Here is a 22,005-nt window from a genome sequence, read left to right on the forward strand (position 1 = left end):
AGAAGCAAAAGAAAGGGCATATAGAACGTATACCTTAAAAAATATCCCTGCATATTTAACACATCTTCTTTATCTAATCATCTATCTATTCGGCCATAAGAAAAGACAAAATACTGCTATTTCTGACAACATGGTTGGCTCTTGTGAGTATAATGCTAAAGAAAATAAGTCAGAAAAAGTCAAGAACCATATGACTTCACTCATATGTGGGATATAAAAGTGAAAGCAACATGAAACAAGACAAACAAAGAAACAAAAAGTCATAGACACAGGCAACAGTTTAGTAGTTACCAGAGGGTAAAGAGAGTGGTAGAAGAGGGAAAAGGGGATCAAAGCATGGTGATGGAAGGAGAACTGACTTTGGGTACAGAACACACAGTGCAATATATAGATGATGTATTATAGAAATGTAAACTGGAAACCTATATAACTTTACTAACCGACATCACCCCAATAAATTTAATAAAAAGCAAGCAAACAAACAAATAAAGAAATATCCCTTCACAAAAAATATTTTGTAGTACAATGAGAATCAAATTACTTTAAAAAATAAGGGAACAAGGAACTATGAAGGACATCCTTCAAACATAACTATTAAAAAAGTAGAAATACAACATGTCTTTTAATAACAGAATTATTAAACATAAATTCTAAAACAACTAGGTTTTCTTTGCTTAAAAAAATAAAAATTTTAGCAATGAAATATATACCATAAAAAAGTGATCTAATAAAAATAAAGCTTTCAATAAGTGATATGTATGACAAGTATATGTAATACATAAGTATAAGTAATATATAAATGATATGGATTAAAAGTATAAGTAATATCTATCTATCATCTATCTATCTATCTATCTATCTATCTATCTATCTATCTATCTATCTATCTATCTATCATCTATCTACCTGTCTATCAATCATCTATTTGTGCCCTGGGAACAAATCATCAAACAAAAGTGAATTAATTGGAAAAGTTTTCAGAAAACAATCTAGAATGAAGGAAAAAGACATAGGAGTAACTTACAGATATGTGAAAGAAAGCACATTGACTTATAACTCCAGGAGAAGAAAAAAAGAAAAGAAAAGGAAGAGTCCATATTTGAGGAGAAAAGTGCTGAGAATGTTCCATATAAACCTCTCAAACCCATGGAAATGAAGAAGGCCAATCAATCTCAAGAAGTAGAAATAAAACTAAATTATTATGTCAACAGTTCATAGGAACAACTCAAAACCAAGACCAAAGCAAATCTTTTTAAAGTAGTATAAAGTAGATTCAGCTGCAAATAAACTACAACACTGGATCTCAAGCTTTAACTTACATTAAGAATCATTTGGAGGACCAGTTAACAAGGAGATTGCTATACCCACCCTTGAATTTGTGGATTCAGTAGATATTAGCAGGATCTATCATTTTCATTTCTAACAGTTTCTAATACTATGGTGGTACTGCTGGTCCAAGAATCACATTTCAAGAAGCTCTGATCTACACCTAACTTTCCAAGGTAAAACAGAATTTAGAAGGTAGTAGAATGATATACTGTATGTGCTCTGGGAAAATAAATATCAACCTAGAATTTTCTATTGTTGTAAATAAATTTGAGTTTGAGCATAAATGGATTATTTCTTTTTTTCTTCTTTTATTTTAGTTTCTTTCTTAATTTTTTAAACCTGAGAGTCCTCCACTATCTCACCTCACTAATGCAAGTTCTAAAGATGAACTTTAGGCAGAAACAATATGACCCTGGGTGAAAAGTCTGAAATGCAAGAAACAAACTTAAAAAAAAGAAAAAATGTGTAGCTAAATCTAAAGGAAAATTATCTGTATAAAACAATATTAATAGTGTAAGTTAAAAAATAGGTTTGAATTCCATGAAAAAAATTACTAATGATTTAAATTTAACATTTTCACTTGAAATGTTCCAATCCATGTATTTTGTTGGAGAAAATAGAAGCATTAAGTTTAGACTTTGGTAAGTTAAGGGTGCATTTGTCATATATAGCTGTATTAGTTGGGACTTGACCAGATAAGCAGAACTAGATTATATGTGTATATGTGTGTGTGTGTGTGTGTGTGTATATATATATATATATATATATATATATATATATATATTCATATACACACATACATATATGTATATATACATATATACATATATATAAGTATGTATACATATATGTATATATACACATATATACACATATATGTGTATATACACATACATATGTATATGTGTGTATATATATATGTATATATACATATATAAGTATATATATACATATATACACATACATAAGTATATATGTATATATGTGTATATATGTATATATGTGTATATACGTATATATAAGTATATACATACACATATATAAGTATATATATACATATATACACATACATAAGTATGTATATATATACATATATATGTATATATGTGTGTGTATATATATACATATATATATATATATATACACACATTTATATATGTACACACACATGTTTTTGGCACCCACTGTATATATGTTTATATTTCTATATAATGTCCCTGAGGTATCATATATATATATATATATATATATATATATGATAGGTAAGTAGGTATGTAGGTACATAATAGATAGATAGATAGATAGATAGATAGATAGATAGATAGATGTCACAAATAAGGTAGGAATATTCATAAAAGTTATAGTGCTGATTTCTGCAACATATTACATGGTCAGAGCTAGTATTTATACCTACCTTTTTTCTTTCCCATTCCATGTTTCCTTTGTCCTCAGCAAGCACTTCAGTTGGTCATAGCTCTATGTCTGCTGGGGCAATCCAAAACTTTTCTGATGGATCTTGGCCATTTGCATTCTATCTAAATTGGGTTGTTGTAGTTTTCCATTTCATTGCAGTACACAACAACACTAAGAGATGACCTAATAGATCTTCTGTATTACAAATACACTGTTTCTTACCTCAATTGTATAGTAGCAGCCAAATTTTTTACTGACTTATGAGCATCAATTGCACCATCAAAAATGGCAGCCCCTTCACTGATTGTCGATACAGAGACTTCAGAAACCAAAGTGGTCAGGTGGAAGTCTCAACTTCCAGTTCAATGGAATCATTGTTGTGTTTCCTGGTGGCAGCATTCCTCCCTTTGGAATGAAGATCTCTTAACCAGCAGAGAATAAGGTCATGGAGACTGGAACGAAAAAGTAGATTACTAAGGGAAATAGTGTTTCCATTCCCACTTCCACTCCTTATTTACTAAACCCATGAATCCTGACTATGGGAGAAACAGCATCATCTATTGATGAATATTTTAAGCATATACAGCTTTGGAGAACATTGTCTCAGACCTATAAGATATAGTCCCCTACCTGGTACTGTAACTAAGTCTTGGAAAGAGTTTTCCACAGTTCTTTTAAGCCAACTGCTTCAGGATGATGAGTAACATGGTAAGATCTGTGAATTTAATGAGCATGTGCCCATTGCTGCATTTCACTTGCTGTGATGTGAGTTTCTTGATCAGAAGTAATGCTGTGTGGAATACCATATAGTGGATAAAGTGTTTTGTTTTTTGTTTGTTTGTTTGTTTTTAAGGAATTGAATATTTTTTTCTTTTTAAAAATATTTTTTATTAAAATATATCTAATATACAATGTTATATTAGTTTCAGGAGTACACCGTAGTTATCAACATTTATATACCTAAAAAAGTGTTCACCATGATAAGTCCAGCAACCACCTGAACACATCCACACTATCACAATATTATTAACTATATTCCCTATACTGTATATTACATCCCCATGACTTATTAGTGTTATACCCAGAAATTTGAACCTTTTATTTCCCTTCACCTTTCCCCCATTTAAAATTTTCAATTGTAGCTGACATTGAATATTATTTTATGTTAATTTCAGGTGTACAGAATAGTGGTAGACTAGTCAGGAGATCACTTTTTAAAGTATATAAATGTCTAACAACAATGATAAGGTGTTCTTTAAATTCACTTAGAGTAGTTTTGGCAGAAGCATTGCAAGTAGTACAGTAAATCCATATTGAGTTTGTGTCTGTTTCAAGAAGAAAAAAGTATTTCCCCTTCCATGATAGAAGTTATCCAATGTAGTCAACCTGCCACCAGATTGCCACCCTGAGGAATGGTGCTATATCAGGGACGCAGTGTTGATTTGTTTTACTGGAAAATTAGGCATTCTGCAGTAACTGTAGTCACATCACCTTTAATAAGTAGAAGTCCACATTACTGAGCCTAGGCAGAATTTCCACCACTGCTACTCTGGCCACTTTGTTCATAAGCTCATTTGAAAATGATAGGATTGGCTGCAGAAGGAGGCTGCATTTCAGAGAACAGGTCATTTTATCCTCTTGATTATTCAAATCCTGCTCTGCTGAGGTCACCCACTGGTGATAATTCACATGGGACATAAATATCTTTACCCATTCAGAGATGTCTATCAATATACCCCCGTCACAGATGTCCCTGTCAGCACTTTACCAATCATATACCTTCTGAGACCTTGACCTTCTAGCCAAACCTTTGGCCATAATGATGAATCAGTATAAAATCATACCTTTTTCCATTTCTCCTTCCAAGCAAAATAAACAACCAGTTGCCCTGCTCAAAGCTGCCCCCAGTAGGAGGATTTTGCTTCACCACTGTCCTTTAGGTATATTCCAGAAAGGGGTTGTAGTACTACTGCTGGCAACTTTAGGGTGATGCTGCATATCATGCAAACCATCTGTAAACTAGGCCCAAGTTTCTTCTTCCTTATTCACCTGGTCATAGGGAACTCCCATAAGTCCATAGGTGTGGGCTGGGGGAGAGAAGATAATAGATAATACATGAGGTGGAGGGGCCATAAGCATTTAGGGTACTTTCTCATGTATCTTACTGTGTTTTTAGGGTCTACTTAAGTTTGATTTCTTTTATACCACCTCCATTTGAAAATAGAGTGCTGCTGTGTAGGCCCAACTTTACAGTTTGATGGGTCAGACAACAGCCAGTTCATGATGGGTAGCTCAGGGCCCCTGATAATTTTGTGACACATGTGTATGCTGTCAGTCTCTACTAAGGCCAGTAGCAAACCAAAGGCTGTTTCTTAAAAGGAGAGTATTTATACACATAAAATGGCAGAGTTTTGCTACAAAATCTTAAGTGATTGTGCTGTGATTCATCTATAGGGGACTGCCAAAGGATCCAAATAGAACCTCTATCTTCCACTGGCATTTCAAGTACCATAGAATCTTCTGGATCATATGGCCCTACTGGCAGAGCAGCCTGTACAGCAGTTTGAACCTGTTGCAGAGGCTTTTCTTTTCTAAGCCCCATTCTAAACCAGCAGCATTTTGGATCACTCAGTAAATGGAGTGGCACACCTGAATGAGAAATGTGTTATTTTTAATCCAAAGAGGTTCATTAGGTACTTGGTCAGTTTTATGGTTACAGGAGGGACACACGTTGTGACTTATCCTTCACCTTAGAAGAAATATCTGAATATGCTCAACACCACTGAGCCCCAAGAAATTACACTGAAGTAGGTCTCTAAATTTTTGTTGAATTAATTTCCCATTTCTGACAGGCAAATGTTTTCCAATATGTTTAGAATAGTTGCTACTTCTTACTAACTAGGTCCAATCAGCAAAATATCATCAATGTAATAGATCAGTGTGATATCTTTTGGAAAGGACAGGTGATGAAGTCCCCTGTGGATTAAGTTATGGTGTGGGAATGGAGAGTGATACACCCCTGAAGTAGAACACTGAAAATATATTGCTAACTTACAAACTGAAAGAAAACTACTTCTGGTGATCTTGACTAACAGGTATTGAGAAGAAATAAATATTGCCGAAATCAATAGCTGCAAACCAGGTACTAAGGGAAATGTTAATTTGCGCAAGCAACGAACCCACATCTGGGAAAGCAGTTGCAATTGCAGTCACTCCTGGTGAAGTGCATGATAGTCCATTCTCATCCTCCAAGAGCCATCTCCTTTCTGCACAGTCCAATATAGACAAATCGAATGGGGAAGTTGGGGTGAGCCCTAACCCTGCATCTCTCAAGTCCTCGATACTGGCACTAATCTCTGCAAACTCCCCAGGACTGTGTTATTGGTTTGGGTTTAGTGTTTTTTCTAGGTACAAGCAGTTTTTGTTGCATCCACTTAGGCTTTTCTAATATGACAGTTTTCACTCCACTAGTCAGACAATCGGTGTGGCTATTCTGCCGGTTGTTGCATATGTCTATTCCATTTACACATCCTAGAACTGGAGAAATAACCACAAGATAGGTTTGATGATACCTTGGATACACTGGGATACAGCTAAACCTCCACTGAGCACCTGACTTCCATAAGCCTCTTTGCTAAGTGTTCAACCTCCCCACTGTTTTGGGTCTACCTGAATAAGTGTCACTTCAAAGTCAGTTTCCAGTAATCTCCCAAAAGTCTGACTGTTTTCCTTTCCATAGTGAACAGTCACCCTGATAAATGGTGACAGATCCCTTTGGAGAAAACTTACATCAATTTTAACAATACAAATTAGAGCAGCATGCTTCCTGAAAGGGACCCATCCTCCCCTTCATTCAAGGTGTTTGGGGTCTATAAATTACCTAAAGTACGGGATTTGATGAAAGGGCTGTGGCTGTCTGTCTGGTTATTCAAGTTAGACTTCTGTACCTCTACACTAGCATGCATACACTTATATAGATCTAGTAAGAATTATTAGCCTGTTCATTTATTGCATTTATAGGGACACCGTGATTAACTAGCCAACATCATAGGCCTGCGTGATTTTTTTTTACATTTATTTTTTTTAAATTTATTGGGGTAACAATTGTTAGTAAAATGACATAGATTTCAGTTGTACAATTCTGTATTACATCATCTATAAATCCCATTGTGTGTTCACCACCCAGAGTCAGTTCTCCTTCCATCACCATATATTTGATCCCCCTTACCCTCATCTCCCATCCCCCACCCCCCCTTACCCTCTGGGAACCACTAAACTATTGTCTGTGTCTATGAGTTTTTGTTTGTCATTTGTTTGTCTTGTTCTTTTGTTGTTTTTGGTTTATATACCACATATCAGTGAAATCACATGGTTCTCTGCTTTTTCTGTCTGACTTATTTGGCTCAGCATTACACTCTCAAGATCCATCCATGTTGTCACAAATGTTCCTATATCATCTTTTCTTACTGCCGAATAGTATTCCATTGTGTATATATACCATAACTTCTTTATCCATTCATCTATCGAAGGACATTTTGGTTGTTTCCATGTCTTGGCCACCGTAAACAAAGCTGCAGTGAACATTGGAGCACACGTGTCTTTATCTCTAAATGTTTTCAGATTTTTGGGTAGATACCCAGGGGAGGGATTGCTGGGTCATATGGCAATTCTATTCGTAATTTTTCGAGGAACCTCCACACTGCCTTCCATAACGGCTGCACCAGTCTGCATTCCCACCAACAGTGTATGAGGGTTCCTTTTTCTCCACAGCCTCTCCAACACTTGTTACTATTTGTCTTGTTGATGATAGCCATTCTGACTGGGGTGAGGTGATATCTCATTGTGGTTTTGATTTGCATTTCTCTGATGATTAGTGATGTTGAGCATTTTTTCATATGTCTATTTGCCATTTGTATGTCCTCTTTGGAGAAATGTCTCTTCAAGTCCTCTGCCCATTTTTCAATTGGGTTGTTTGGTTTTTTTGTTGTTGAGTTGCATGAGTTCCTTGTATATTCTGGATATTAGCCCCTTATCGGAGGCACTATTAGCAAAAATCTTCTCCCATTCAGTTGGTGGCCTCTTTATTTTGTCGATGGTTTCTTTTGCTGTGCAAAAGCTTTTAAGTTTCATATAGTCCCATCCGTTTATTTTAGCTTTTACTTCCATTGCTTTTGGAGACAAATTCATAAAATGCTCTTTGAACCCAAGGTCCATAAGTTTAGTACCTATGTTTTCTTCTATGCAGTTTATTGTGTCAGGTCTTATGCTTAGGTCTTTGATCCATTTTGAATTAACTTTGGTACATGGTGACAAATAGCAGTCCAGTTTCATTCTTTTGCACGGGGCTATCCAATTCTCCCAGCACCATTTATTGAAGAGGCTGTCTTTCCTCTATTGTATGTTTTTAGCTTCTTTGTCAAAAATTGTCTGTCCATATTTATGTGGTTTTATTTCTGGGTTCTCAATTCTATTCCATTGGTCTATGTGTCTGGTTTTCTGCCAATACCATGCTGTTTTGATTATTGTAGCCCTGTAGTACAAGCTAAAGTCAGGGAGTGTGATACCTCCAGTATTGTTCTTTTTTCTTAAGATTGCTTTAGCTATTCGGGGTCTTTTGTGGTGCCAAACAAATCTGATTATTTTTTGTTCTATTTCTTTAAAAATGCCATTGGGATTTTGATGGGGATTGTATTAAATCTGTATATTGCTTTGGGTAATATGGCCATTTTAACTATGTTGATTCTTCCAATCCATGAGTATGGAATGTCTTTCCATTTCTTTGTGTCTTCTTCAATTTCTTTCAAACATGTCTTATAGTTTTCAGCATATAGGTCTTTCACATCCTTGGTTAAGTTTATTCCTAGGTATTTTATTATTTTTGCTGCAATTGCAAAATGAATTGTTTTTTATATTTCTTTTTCTGAGATTTCATTGTTAGTATATAGGAAAGCAATGGACTTTCGTACGTTGATTTTGTAGCCAGCAACTTTACTGTATTCGTTGATTGTTTCTAATAGCTTTTTGGTGGAGTCTTTAGGGTTTTCTATATATAGCATCATGTCATCTGCAAAGAGTAATAATTTAATTTCTTCATTCCCAATTTGGATGCCTTTTATTTCTTTATCTTGCCTGATTGCTCTGGCAAGGACTTCCAACACCATGTTGAAAAGCAGATTTTTGACTATTCTGACACCTACCTTTGACTCTGCTAACCATCACAGAGTACTAACTCTGACTGCCTTGGCTTTGATGATTAAGTGCTGCCAGTTGGCTCCTAGACATTTTGCTTTCCAGTTTTCTCCATTGCATTTGGGGATGCCAATTTGGTGGCAGAAGTTCCCACTATAGTTTCCGACCTACATCAATGAGTGACAATAGAGCTCTTCACCGATGCTGGGGCTCTTTTCACAAATTTCTCTCTCACAGCCACATTGACAGGTGTGTCCTCTGGAACTTTCAGGAGTGGGTGTGTGGGTCTTACATGATAAATCTACTATTCCAGTCACCCTGAGATTTTGAATACCTCTCTTTGCAGTATACCAAGGCAGTTCTGGCATTCAGTTTTATTTACTGTACATCACTTTTTGGTCCACTTTCAGCCAACCAACCAAACAAGCTGTTAGAGCCATTCCTAATCCCTCTCTGAAACTTTCAATCTAGAATTCCTACTTCATGGGCCCATATCAGTACATTTGGCCTGATCCAACTTCATTTTCCTTTCACCATTATCCCACATCCTTAATATTTATTCCCAGATATATAACCCAGATTTCTTTCTGTATAAATTGGAAATGTGCAGATATTTTGATGTGTGACACACTTTCTCATAGGTGATACTTCCTACCTCAATCTTTGCGACTTGTTTTTGGTACTTGAATTTAGATATAGGTCTAGAACCAAAGAGGAATTATAAGAGTGGGTCATGAAGAGAATCAACAGTGTCTGGCAAGGTCAGGGAGACTATTATACGTTCACCAGACAACACGGAGTCAACCTTCTTAGAGTTGGAAAGCCTACTTCTATAGGCAAAGAAGACTCAGCAGAATTTAGGGTTCTATATTTCCAGATTTTCTGGGATCTTTCTGTATGTCCCCATTCCATTTTCCAGGAAGCCATTCCTTCCCAATTAATGCTGTCACCTCACAAGTACATAGTCCACAAAGTTAGGAATTCATTCAGTTTGTATTATAACTCAACTATGTGCAGGATGAGACTCAGGATTTGGCCTTCAGAAATCTCAGCTTTACACATACAAGAGATAAAGGTTTCTTTCAGGGCGTACTTTCAGGTAATTTATGCCTTGAGCTGCGAATTGGAAGTTCTGAGCTAAATGTTTTTATTTCCCAATTTCTTCCACACTGATAAGAATAACAAGTCAATCTCATTGCATTCCTTAGTTTTCCTAAAATGTTCTAAACTGTCAAATACTTGAGTGCACAGAACGTTATGTTTTATAAATATTTGATTAGATGTAGCCACTGGCAATATTTTGTATATCTCTACTGACACATAATGACATGGGTAACCAGTTCCTTATATTCCACTAGAAATAGAATCATAATATGTTTAAATATAATCATATTAGATAACCAATGACAGAGAACCAGAACCAATTCATAAAACTTTTCCTTAAAGTTTTGTTCCTGTAGGATCACTCTTGGTACCGAAATCTGCATCAATGAGGGTTTCACTAGAGGAACACAACCAGCAGGATTACAAGGAAAACACATACACAGAGCAGGGACGTGGCTTACTAAATTGATGATAGATAGGTGGTATATAGGTAAAAAGATGAAAAATTATAGATGACAGGTAGATGATAGAAGATAGATAGATAGATAGATAGATAGATAGATAGATAGATAGATGATAGATAGATAGATAGATAGATAGATAGATAGATAGATAGATAGATAGATGATAGATCTGCAATGATAACGTTGATATCACAAAAACAGAAAAAGATCCTCTGAGGAAAAATACAGTAAGAGAAAACCAAAAAAGATTAAGGAAGACTTTTGGTAATAAAAATAAAAGAGAAAAATGAGAGGGATGGTGATGGTGTTAGTGATGATCATAGTGAGAAAAGGAAATGCTTTAGGGTAATTTGCTCTATCAATGGCCTTTTTGAAAACAGGTAAGATAGTTATTACTCAGTTAAGTTGTCAGTGAGGATGAAAAGGAAGATTTCAGTGTAGGCAAGTAGATACACCTAGGAAAAAAAAGACACATAGAAATACTACACTTAGCAATAATAGTGACATTTAATGTGGAATCATCTATAAAAGCAGCAATATTGCTGAGTGCAGGAGAGGAAAAAAAGAAGGAAGTTTGTAGTAAATATTTGTGTTATGCCTGATTTCCAGCATAAAACACACTAACTAAACCAAGATAATAACATCCTTTTCATTTTTGACCATTTTACCTTGACAGCAGTCTCAGAGTTATGTGTGTAAAGCAACATACATAGCAATAACACATAACCTACAGGTATAAAGCAATATACATGACAAACACAGCAGACATTAGTTTCTCTGTCTCTTTCCCTTTGGTGCTACATTCTTCAACACCACTTTGTTCATAACTATTATTTTGTCAATTACATGATTTCTCCTAGCCTGTCCCTTATCAATGACGCTAATGTGATTGTGTTTATTTGTACCCTATTGTTTGTACTTTGAAGGTAGAGAAACTGTGCTTTCTCATTTTGCTTCTCTCCTTACATTCTAGTCTAGCAGAATTTGTTTATATAATAGGCATCCAAACAACATATATTGAAGGTATGATTTGTATGTTGATTCAAAAAATACCTGGGATTCACAATTCTCAAATGTTTCCTTGTTGTGAGTGCTGTGTGATGTTTTTCTACTTAGCCAAGCATATTGCCACTCAGAACATCTCTGAATTGGCGCTGTAAATTATGAGTAAAATAAACACATGTCCTCATTCCCAGAATTAAAATGATTCAGAGACTACATAATGTAATTAGGCAGTGACATGACAAGGAATTCATTACATTCTGCCATTCTGCTTTTCTCACCTCTTTTTTTTTTTTTTTTTTTTTTTTCAGTTTAAGTGTTTGAGTGTAAAATTCTACTTTATGGTAGAGTATTTGCATGCTGAACATAATGGACATTGATCTTGTACTTTACATTGCATAGGTTGATTTAAATATTTGGCATGCTCAAAAATCTTTGATAATTACGCACCATTCAGAAATTTAAAACTGAGGTAGTATTTCAAATTCTTTTAAATGAATTTTTCTTTGGGAAATAGCTCTATCCCTCTAGGGAAAATTAGACAAAATAGGACTCACAAATAAAACAAAACAGAAACAAACAGAAATAAAAGAAGGAGAAGGAGAAGGAGAAGGAGAAGGAGAAGGAGAAGGAGAAGGAGAAGGAGGAGACACCTGCACAACAGAGTAATGTGTGTCATCTCCACCGAACTAGTGTGATTATATTTAGTAAACACCTTAGGAAAAGAGGTTGGCGAGCCCTGCTGAATCAGAAATAAACTACATGGTGCCTCACTGGCTTGCTTAACATTCAAGTTCCCCTGGAAACTGCATTATGTCACAATTTTAATAAAATTTATCGAATGCTTCCAACATAAACAGGATTTTGTATTAAGTTAGGCATCAATATATTGCTATATCTATTTCCTTTAGAAAGATAGCTTTATATTGGTTTGCAAAATGATACTAACACATAGCCACATCAAAAGAAAATACAAAGTCATACACAAAGAGGATAAAGATTCAAGGTGGATCTTGAAAGGATTTTATTTAATGAATTGAATGTCAAATGGGCAGTAGAGGTACAGGATAATTTTAGGTTTTTGCTTAGCTACAAATGTGTGTACAGTGATGGTTTCTACTCAACTATTCTTTTGCACCAACTTCCTCTTCACACTGGTGGAGGATGTGGCTCGAGTACATGTTCATTCCATACTCATAATTTCTCACAATATTTTTTCTGATTAGAATTGTGGAAGTAAGAAAAGATTTTCAGCTCAGGCAAACACCATAAATTAATTGTCATCATCATAACTTGTTCATTTTTTTGCCATGTCTAGAATGGTTTTTAAATGTACCATCTCAGAGAATTTCCCTAACACAGTGTGAGGAAGATAAAATTATACTTTCTAGCATTTTATAAGAAATGACACTGAAACCAAAATAGTTACTACCTCAAGTTCACAGAATAATAATAAATAAATAAAATAAAATAAACAAAATAGAATAATAAAATAAAATATAAAGTCAAATAATAAAATAAAATAAAATAAAATAAAATAAAATAAAATAAAATAAAAAGTAAAATGAAAAATAGTGGTACCTAAAATGGAAGGATGTTACCCTGATTCCAAGTCAGTGGTGTTTTCCACTTCCTACTGTGGGAACTGAGGTCAGTCACCTACAAAGTTATTTAGAGGCACAATGGGGGTGAGATATGAGAAATCATTGTGAAATTCAAAGCATAGTATACATGTAAAATACTAAGAAAGGAAACAAAGAAGCCAATAGAATAAAAGGATGAGAGATTAAGAAGAAAAGCTAAGTTTCTATTTTGTAAAGTCCATAAGAAAGCAAGAAAAAAAAATCATTGTTTATAAAAGGTGTAAATAAATGTGGATTTTGCACTATTGAAATAATTAACAAATGCAAATTAAATAGCTTAAGTTTACCTGCTGCCTGTTGTTTTATTTGTTGAACTTAATCTATTCAAATTTGGATCTCTTTGACTTCTAATTGTTACTGAATGTAAGCTTTGATCTATTTAGTGTCCATGGTCTCTATGACAATTACTTGGTAACTCATAGTACACATAATTTGCATTGCCTTTATTGAAGTTGCACACAATTTCATATATTTATTGGTAATTTGATACCTTCTTTTGCACATTGGTGTTTCAAATATTTTCTCCGTTTTCGTTTGATTTTTATTTTTCTTATTTTCAGGTTTTTTTTATTTTTTTTATTTTGTGTTGTTTTTTAAGAAACACATTCTGTCCACAAGTCATACATCTTACAAGATTACATGTGTGGCCAATATCATCTTGGAATTTGTAGTTTGCTTTTCTTTCCTTTATCTAATTAGATCTTTGGTAAACAGAGCTCTTACTTTTAACATAGAGCAATTTATTCTTTATAGTTTTCTTATTTAAAACTTCATAAGTCAACTGGCAATATATGAAAAGGTTTTTTGTTTTTTTTCTGAAAGGCTCTATGGTATACTACTGGTCATTTTGTCTATGCTGTGACAATACCCAGTACCACACTGTTTTCCTTAGTGAAACTATATAATATGACTTGTAAATTAATAGAATAAGTTGTAACAAGTAACATTCTGGTTGTGTGTGTGTGTGTGTGTGTGTGGTTCTCTTCCTCTCTCTCTTTTTCATTAAAAAATAATTATATTTATTTGCCAAGTGATTGACTCCCCTGGGATTGGGAGAAGATCAACAGTTTCACAATATTTAGTTTTTAAATTAATGAACATGGCATATTCAAGTCTTCCTTAATTTCTCTTAATAGTGTTCTACAGTTTTACAGCTTCTACTTTTATTAAACTTACTGAAACTTTTTTTTTTATTCTAATGAAATTTAGAATGGTCTCTTCAAATATTCCCTTTTTAAAGCCATGTTATCTGTATATTTTAAAATTTTACATATATGAACATGCCTTCTGCAAATAATTATTTCATCTTTTTTTTCTTTTAAATCTCCTAATGCTGTTTATGTTATTTATGTATTTATGTATTTATGTATTTATTTATTTATTTATTGCTTTAGAGCACTGGGAAGGAACTGCAGTATAATTTTTTTATAAGTGAAAGACCACCATGTTGTTTCCTGGGCTCAGAGGAAGTACTTTCAAAGTTTTATCATTAAGTATGAGAATTGTTGACAGTGTTTTCAGTTGCTATTGATGTTGACATCTTGTGGTACACAGCTTCTGAGATAGCTCCCAGTGATCCTTGCTTTCTGGTATCCAACCCCTTGTGTAATCTGCAGCCCTGTATCACTCATTTCTAAAGAACAGGATACATGGAGATAATGTGTGGAATGTCACTTCCAATGTTCGGTTATCTAATCTTGCTTTCTTGTTGGAGCCCTTGCTCTATAGGAAGCAAGCTGCCACGTTCTGAGTATTCCTATGGGAAAACTCATGTGGTGAGGAACTGATGTTTTGGCCAATAGCCAGTGAGAACCTGAGGCCTGCCAACAACTATGTGAGAGGATTTGGAGGCAGAACCCCCTCCCCCAGTTAAACCTGGAGTTTACTGAGAGCCAGTGACTACCTTGACTGCAGCTCTGTTCAGGACACTGAGACAGAGGCATTTTTCTAAGCTGTACTTGAGTCAAGGAACACATAAACTGTGAAGTTATGTGGTTTTGTTTTAAAACCACTAAGTTTTGGGGTAATCTGTTAATCAATGAAAAATAACAAATATTTTATTGGGTTAATGAAGTTTGCTTTCTTTCCTAATTTACGGAACGTTTGAAAGTCAAAATTGATCTTGAAATTTATTGAGGAATATTTTCTCTGAATCAATTAACCTGTTAGTACTTTTTTTATTCTTTATCTTGTTAAGATAATGTGTTACAATCAGTAATTTTCAATGTTTAACTAAACTTGGATTCTTTATAACAAACTCAAATTAGTTATATTATGTGTTTTATACATTAATAGATTCTGTTTGCTAATATTTTATTTAGGGTTTTTGCATCTTTGTGTATGTGAGACTGGCCTACAATTTTCCTTTTAAATACAGTGATATGCTGGTGTTATAAAATCAACTAGGATTTTAATCTTTATATTGTTGTAGGAAAAAATTCATTTTATATTTGGCATTTTTTTTTTTTTAAGTATTTGTCTTCACTTGTGAAGCCATTAAAGCCAGAAGATTCCTTTGTAGTTATGTTTTTAATTATGGAAGAAATGTATCTCTCTTTTTTCTTTTTAAAAATGTTTTTAGTTAGCTCTGATGTTATATTTTCCTGTGACTTTGTATATTTCTCCAAAATATTAGCGTATTTTGGCACAGAAATTTCCTATGCTTTTTATTGTCCCATTAATGTTATTTGATCTGTGTGGTAATGAATCATTTTCATAATTGATGCTTTCTCTGAGATTTTTTCTTTATCATTTCTAACAGTCTTTTATCAACTAAAGCATAATTTTTCATCATGTGTTGATTCTATTTTATGTTTTTATTCTGCTTAATTTATTTTCTTATTTTTATTCCTTATTCATTTATTCTGTTTTCTTTGGGTTAAGTGATCTTACTACCAGACAAAAAAAAAAAACACCTTAAGTTTAATTACTATTTTTCTACCTTTATTCGCTTATAATGAATCCATTTAAAGCTACGTCCTTGCAAGCATAAATTTAACAATACTCCACAAGTTGTAATATGTATGTATATATATATGTATATATATATGTGTGTGTGTATATATATATATGTGTGTGTGTGTATATATATATATATACACACACACATATATATATATTTTAATTTGCTATGTCTTCTAATTTCCTTATTGAGTTAATCTTTTAAATTTAAATTTTCTAAATTTCTGAAAATGTTGGATATGTTTGCATTTTTGTTGTTGTTTTATTGATTTCCGGTTCAACTGCATTTGCATTATTTCAGTACTTTGATATTTCTGAGTCTTTCTTTTTGGATCAGCATATGAAAATAGTTTTTAAATGTTAAATGTGGGAATGGAAATTATACAGTTGTTAGTATGCACATGTTTAATGCAAGATTCCTTGGGATAGATAAGTCAATTTTGTTCCAATTTTTCATAGCTTTATAAAACCATGGTCTGTGGTTTTTTTGGTTTTGTTTTTTCCATCAGTTACAAAGATAGCTGTAAACCTACCACAATGCCTCCTTTAAATTTTATCAATTATTTATCTTTCCATTTACATATCTTGAGACTTTATTATCAGGTACATTCTTCTTTAAAATTATATCTTACTTGTACATTGAGCCTTTATTACCGTGAAGTGACCCTCTTTATCTCCAGTATTACATTTTGATCGTAAAGACTTCTCGGTATTATATTAATATAGACTTATCATCTTGATTTTCATTAGTATCTTCATGGAATAATTTTCCATTCTTTTATATTAAGTATTCCTATAGCTTATATTATATGTACAGCACAGAAAGAGCGTATCAAAACATAAATTAGTACCTTATATCCAATTTGCCATTTGCTTCTTTAACTGAAGACTTTATTACATTTGAATTAAAAAAAAATCACTCAGTCTAACTTGAAGCTGTCAAATAACTGGAGACTAAGTAGCAGCCCATGTGAGACTCCCATGCGACATTCTGTGAGTTTCTCTAATGTTTGCCCTCCTTTATACCCATACTAATTAGGCAAACTTTGCTTCGTCTCCTGTAAACACTTTTTCACATTGAAAATTGTTGCCTGTCTGGAAACTGATTCCCTCTGTTGTTTGTTTCAGTGACAGTATTCAGACAAATAGAAATATATTTGCAAATGGCTACTTCTCTAACTAATCAGACCAAAGTTAGCGCTGTAGATGGAATGTTTATGTATCTGACATGAATGGAATAAAGACTTTTATAAAAGAGTTCCAAGAGAGCTCCCCAACCCCTTTCACCATGTGAAGACATGGGGAGAACTCTGCCATCTACAGCCTAAAAGCGGACTTTCACCAGAGCTTGGTCATGCTGGGACCCTAACCTTGGACTTCCAGCCTCCAGAACTGTGAGAAATAAATTTCTGTTGTTTGCAAGCCACCTAATTCATGGTCTTTTGTCATAGCACCCTGAACAGACTGAGACAACTAGCTTCATAACAAAGTTGTTATGATTGGTTGGAGGCTATGCTTTTAATCTTGGCTGTAACATGGATTTGTCCCCTAAGTCAGTGCATTTTGCATGCATCTATAATTATGTCACTAGCATTCAGCACATCCTTTAAGTAACTTCAGAGTCTTCTATGGGCAGTTTGACCTCCCAGGCAGGCACTGATAACCTTGTGCAGATTATGGAACATTTAGGCTTTTAAGAGTGGGCAGTGGGAACCATTTTAATACAATATCCCTGTGTATATCTTTCCTTTGATTTAGAATACAAAACAAGATTATATTAATGTTATATGAATGGTAATATGTAGAAGAAGGATTCAAAATTAAAAAGGGTAGTAAAAAGAGTGTTTGTTTGCTTTTTTGGATATAGTTTTTCAATATATACTCATATTTTAAGCTCACGGTGGTAGAGATGTGAGAGAGAAAAGTGAGCAAGACTGTGCTTTAGGCAAATATACAGGTTTTTTGTTGTTGTTGTTTTGTTTGTCCGTTTGTTTGTTTTTTTTAAGTCTGTGGATCAGACCAGCTGTCTAATGTAATATGAGGACTCTAAAGGAAGGAAAAAAAAAAGGTTATTTTCAATATTAGGTCGCGCCTTTGTTGTTCACCAAGAAAACATTTCTCTCCAGAGAATGCATTCTCCATTGCATTTACTTGATTTGATTGAATATTATGCATTCCTTATTCAGCTTGAATGTTAACATCAATACATACTCTCTCCTTTCCTGGCAGTGGCAGAAATAGCAGATTGGTTTATTAACTGAATTATTAACTGCATGCCAACTACTCTTTTACATTTGTTAGAATATGCTAGAGGCTGGAAAGATTGCCTTTCTCAAATAATCTTGTAACTTAGGTTGTGTATGCACTTGAATTACACAAAGTAGATGCATTTGTGAGGCAGAATGAGGTTGTATTGGTGCTTCTGATACTATTGCTGATGCCACTGATTCTCGTGTAAGGCCGTGTGTGTGCGCGTGTGTGGTAGTTGTAACATTTTAGTGCAGAAGGCTTGTGAATGCCAAGAAGCAGGGCATAGGGCATCTGTTTTTGATGCTACGGGATCACAGTTGAGATATGTTGTCTTGGAGTGAGTAAGTTCCATAGGACATAGCTCCCTGAACATTACTCTCCTTCCTGACTATGACAGCCATTGCTAAATCCTTAGGAGAAGAGTTGTGAATGCCATGGAAGTATTTCTGGAAGTTTGGCCTATAGTTTACTCCTCCAACACTTCCAATGTCCTAAACATCTACTTCCATGAACTACATCTTTTTCTGAATGAGCTACAAAGAGTGGCATTGGTTATTTGCAACTTACCTCTTTACCCTTCCTTCAACAGTTTTATCCTAAAATGACTACAGTCTTAAAAATTATTTTAATATTCTCCGAAAGCCCATTGTTCGTGATGTTAAAAGTCTCCAGTGGCTCTTCCCTGAGTGCAGTGAAAACTCTCAGCTCTTCCAAATAGCTTTTAAAGTCTTCCATGATCAAAAAGATGTTGCTTTTCTATTATATTCTTCTGGCATAGATTTATCTTCATGAAATCATCATTAATCTTTATACTATTGTTTCTCTAGCAAGGATATTAAGAAACATAAGCTTTCTAACTCCAAACTGGCTGTGTGTAGAAAATTGAGTAAAACACCTAGTACTTTCCTGACATTTTTGCTTGCTTTTTACACAGCATTCATTAAATTTTTCTAATATGTATTTATTGAGTAACTCCTAAGTCTTATTTACAAGTGTTAGTTTGGGGAATATAAATGGTAAATGAGAAAAAAATTGCACTTTCAAGAAGTTTAAAATTAGATTGGATAAGAAAATGAATTAGACAATTTTAAAATTATATAATAAAATGTGATAAAACAGTACTGTAGTAGTTTATGATCTACTCAAACTACACACAAGTGGGCAAATTTTACAACTGAGCAAGCTCATTTCTCAATGTGACCCCCAAAATACAAATAAACAGACACATAAATCAATGAAACAGAATAGAGAACCAGTAGTAAACTCACGCATGTATGGGTATTTAATCTATGACAAAGAGGAAAGAATATACAATGGGGTAAAGACAGTCTATTCAATGAATGATGTTGAGAAAACTGGACAGATACATGTAAAAAAAAATGAAATGGGGCCACCTTCTTACTCCATATACATGCATAAACTCAAAGTGGATTAAAGACTTAAATGTAAGGCCACAAACCATAACATTCTTAGAAGAAAACATAGGCACTAAACGATCTAACATTGCCCTTAGTTATATTTTTTTCTGATATAGCTCATCAGGCAAGGAAAACAACAGAAATTATAAACAAATGAGACCTCAAAAAACTAAAAAGGTTTTGCACAGAAAAAGAAACCATTAACAAAATGGAAAAACTACTTACTACACGGGAGAAGATATTCACCAAAGATACATCTGATTAAAGGGTTAATATCCAAAATTTCTAAAGAACTCATACAACTCAATACAAATTAAAAAAAAAAAAAAAAAAAACTCAAATTAAATTATACAATGGGCAGATGACTTGAATAGATGTTTCTCCAAAAAGGACATAGAGATGTCCAATAGACATTTGAAAAGATGCTCAACATCACTAATCATCAGAGAAATGCAAATTGAAACCACATTGAGATATCTTCTCACATCGGTCAGAATGGCTATCATCAATAAATCAACAAACGTGTTGGTGAGGATGAAGAGAAAAGGGAACCCTCATGCACCCTTGGTGGGATTGCAAATTGGTGCAGCTACTGTGGAAAACAGTTTGAAGGTTCCTCAAAAAATAAAAATAAATAATAGAACTACTTTATGACCCAGTAATTCAACTTCTGGGTATTTATCTGAAGAAATCCAAAACACTAATTTGAAAAGATATATGCACCCCTATGTTTATTGCAATGCTGTTTACAATAGCCAAAATATGGAAGCGACCTAAGTGTCCATCAATAGAGAATTTGGTTAAGAAAATGTGGTACCCATATACAATGAAATATTACTCTGTCATGAAAAAGAATTAAATCTTACCATTTGCAACAATATGGATGGACCTACCGGGTTATGTTAATTGTATAAACCACACAGAGACAGACAAATACCATATGATCTCATTTATATGTGGAATCTAAAGAACAAAATAATCAAACAAAAACAGAAACAAACTGATAGATATCAAGAACATTTTGATGATTGCCAGATGGTAGTGGTGTTGGGTGAAAGTGGTGAATGGATTAAGAAGTATAAATTGGTACTTACAAAATAGTCATAGGGATGTAAAGTACAACACAGGGAATATAGTCAATACTATTGTAATAACAATGTATAGTGCCTGGTAGATACTAGACTAATTAGGGGAATCACTTCATATATTATATAAATGTATAATCACTATGCTGTACACCTGAAAGGAAAAACATATGTAAAGTCTAATATATCTTTATGAATAAATATTTTCAAAATTTTGGGTAGATACTCAGAAGAGGGATTGCTGGGTCATATATCTAATAATTCCATTCTTAAGTTTTTGAGAAATCTCCATACTGTTTTCCACAGTGGCTGTACCAATTTACATTCCCACCAATAGGGCATGAGGGTTCCTTTCTTCTCCACAACCTCTCCAATACTTGTTATTACTTGTCTTGCAAATAGCCATTCTAACAGATGTGAGGTGGTATATCATTGTGGTTTTGATTTGCATTTCCCTCATAGCTACTGAAGTTGAGCACTTTTTCAGATATCTGTTGGCTGTGTTTTTTTGTTTGTTTTTTTTTGTTGTTGTTGTTTGTTTGTTTGTTTTTGTCTTCTTCAGAGAAGTGTGTGGTCAGGTCCTCTTCCCATTTTATAATTGCATTGTTTGATGTTTTTGTTGTTGACTTGTGTGAGTTATTTTATGTTTTGGACATCAACCCCTTAATGGAGTTTTTTTTTCAAATATCTTCTCCCATTTGGTTGGTCACTTCTTTGTTTTGTCAATGGTTCTTTTGCTAGGTGGAAGCTTTTTAGTTTGATGTAGTCCCATTCATTTATTTTTGCTTTTACTTCCCTTGCCTTTGAGGTCAAATTCATCAAATGCTCTCTAAAGCTGAGGTTCATAAGTTGCTACCTATGTTTTTTTCCATGCATTTTATTGTTTCTGGTCATATATAGGTATTTGAAAGTTTTTGAGTTAATTTTTGTGTATGGTGACAAATAGCAGTCTAGTTTCATTCTTTTGTATGTGGCTTTCAATTTTCTCAGCACCATGTATTAAAGAGGATTTTTCCCCCTCCATTATATGTTTTTGGTTCCTTTGTTGAAAATTATCTGCCCATATATATGTGGGTTTATTTCTGAGTTCTCAATTCTGTTCCATTGGTATCTACCTAAAAAAATTGAAATAAATTATTTATAAAGA

Source organism: Rhinolophus sinicus, linkage group LG05, assembly GCF_036562045.2.
Source record: "Rhinolophus sinicus isolate RSC01 linkage group LG05, ASM3656204v1, whole genome shotgun sequence".
In the NCBI taxonomy this organism is placed as follows: Eukaryota; Metazoa; Chordata; class Mammalia; order Chiroptera; family Rhinolophidae; genus Rhinolophus; species Rhinolophus sinicus.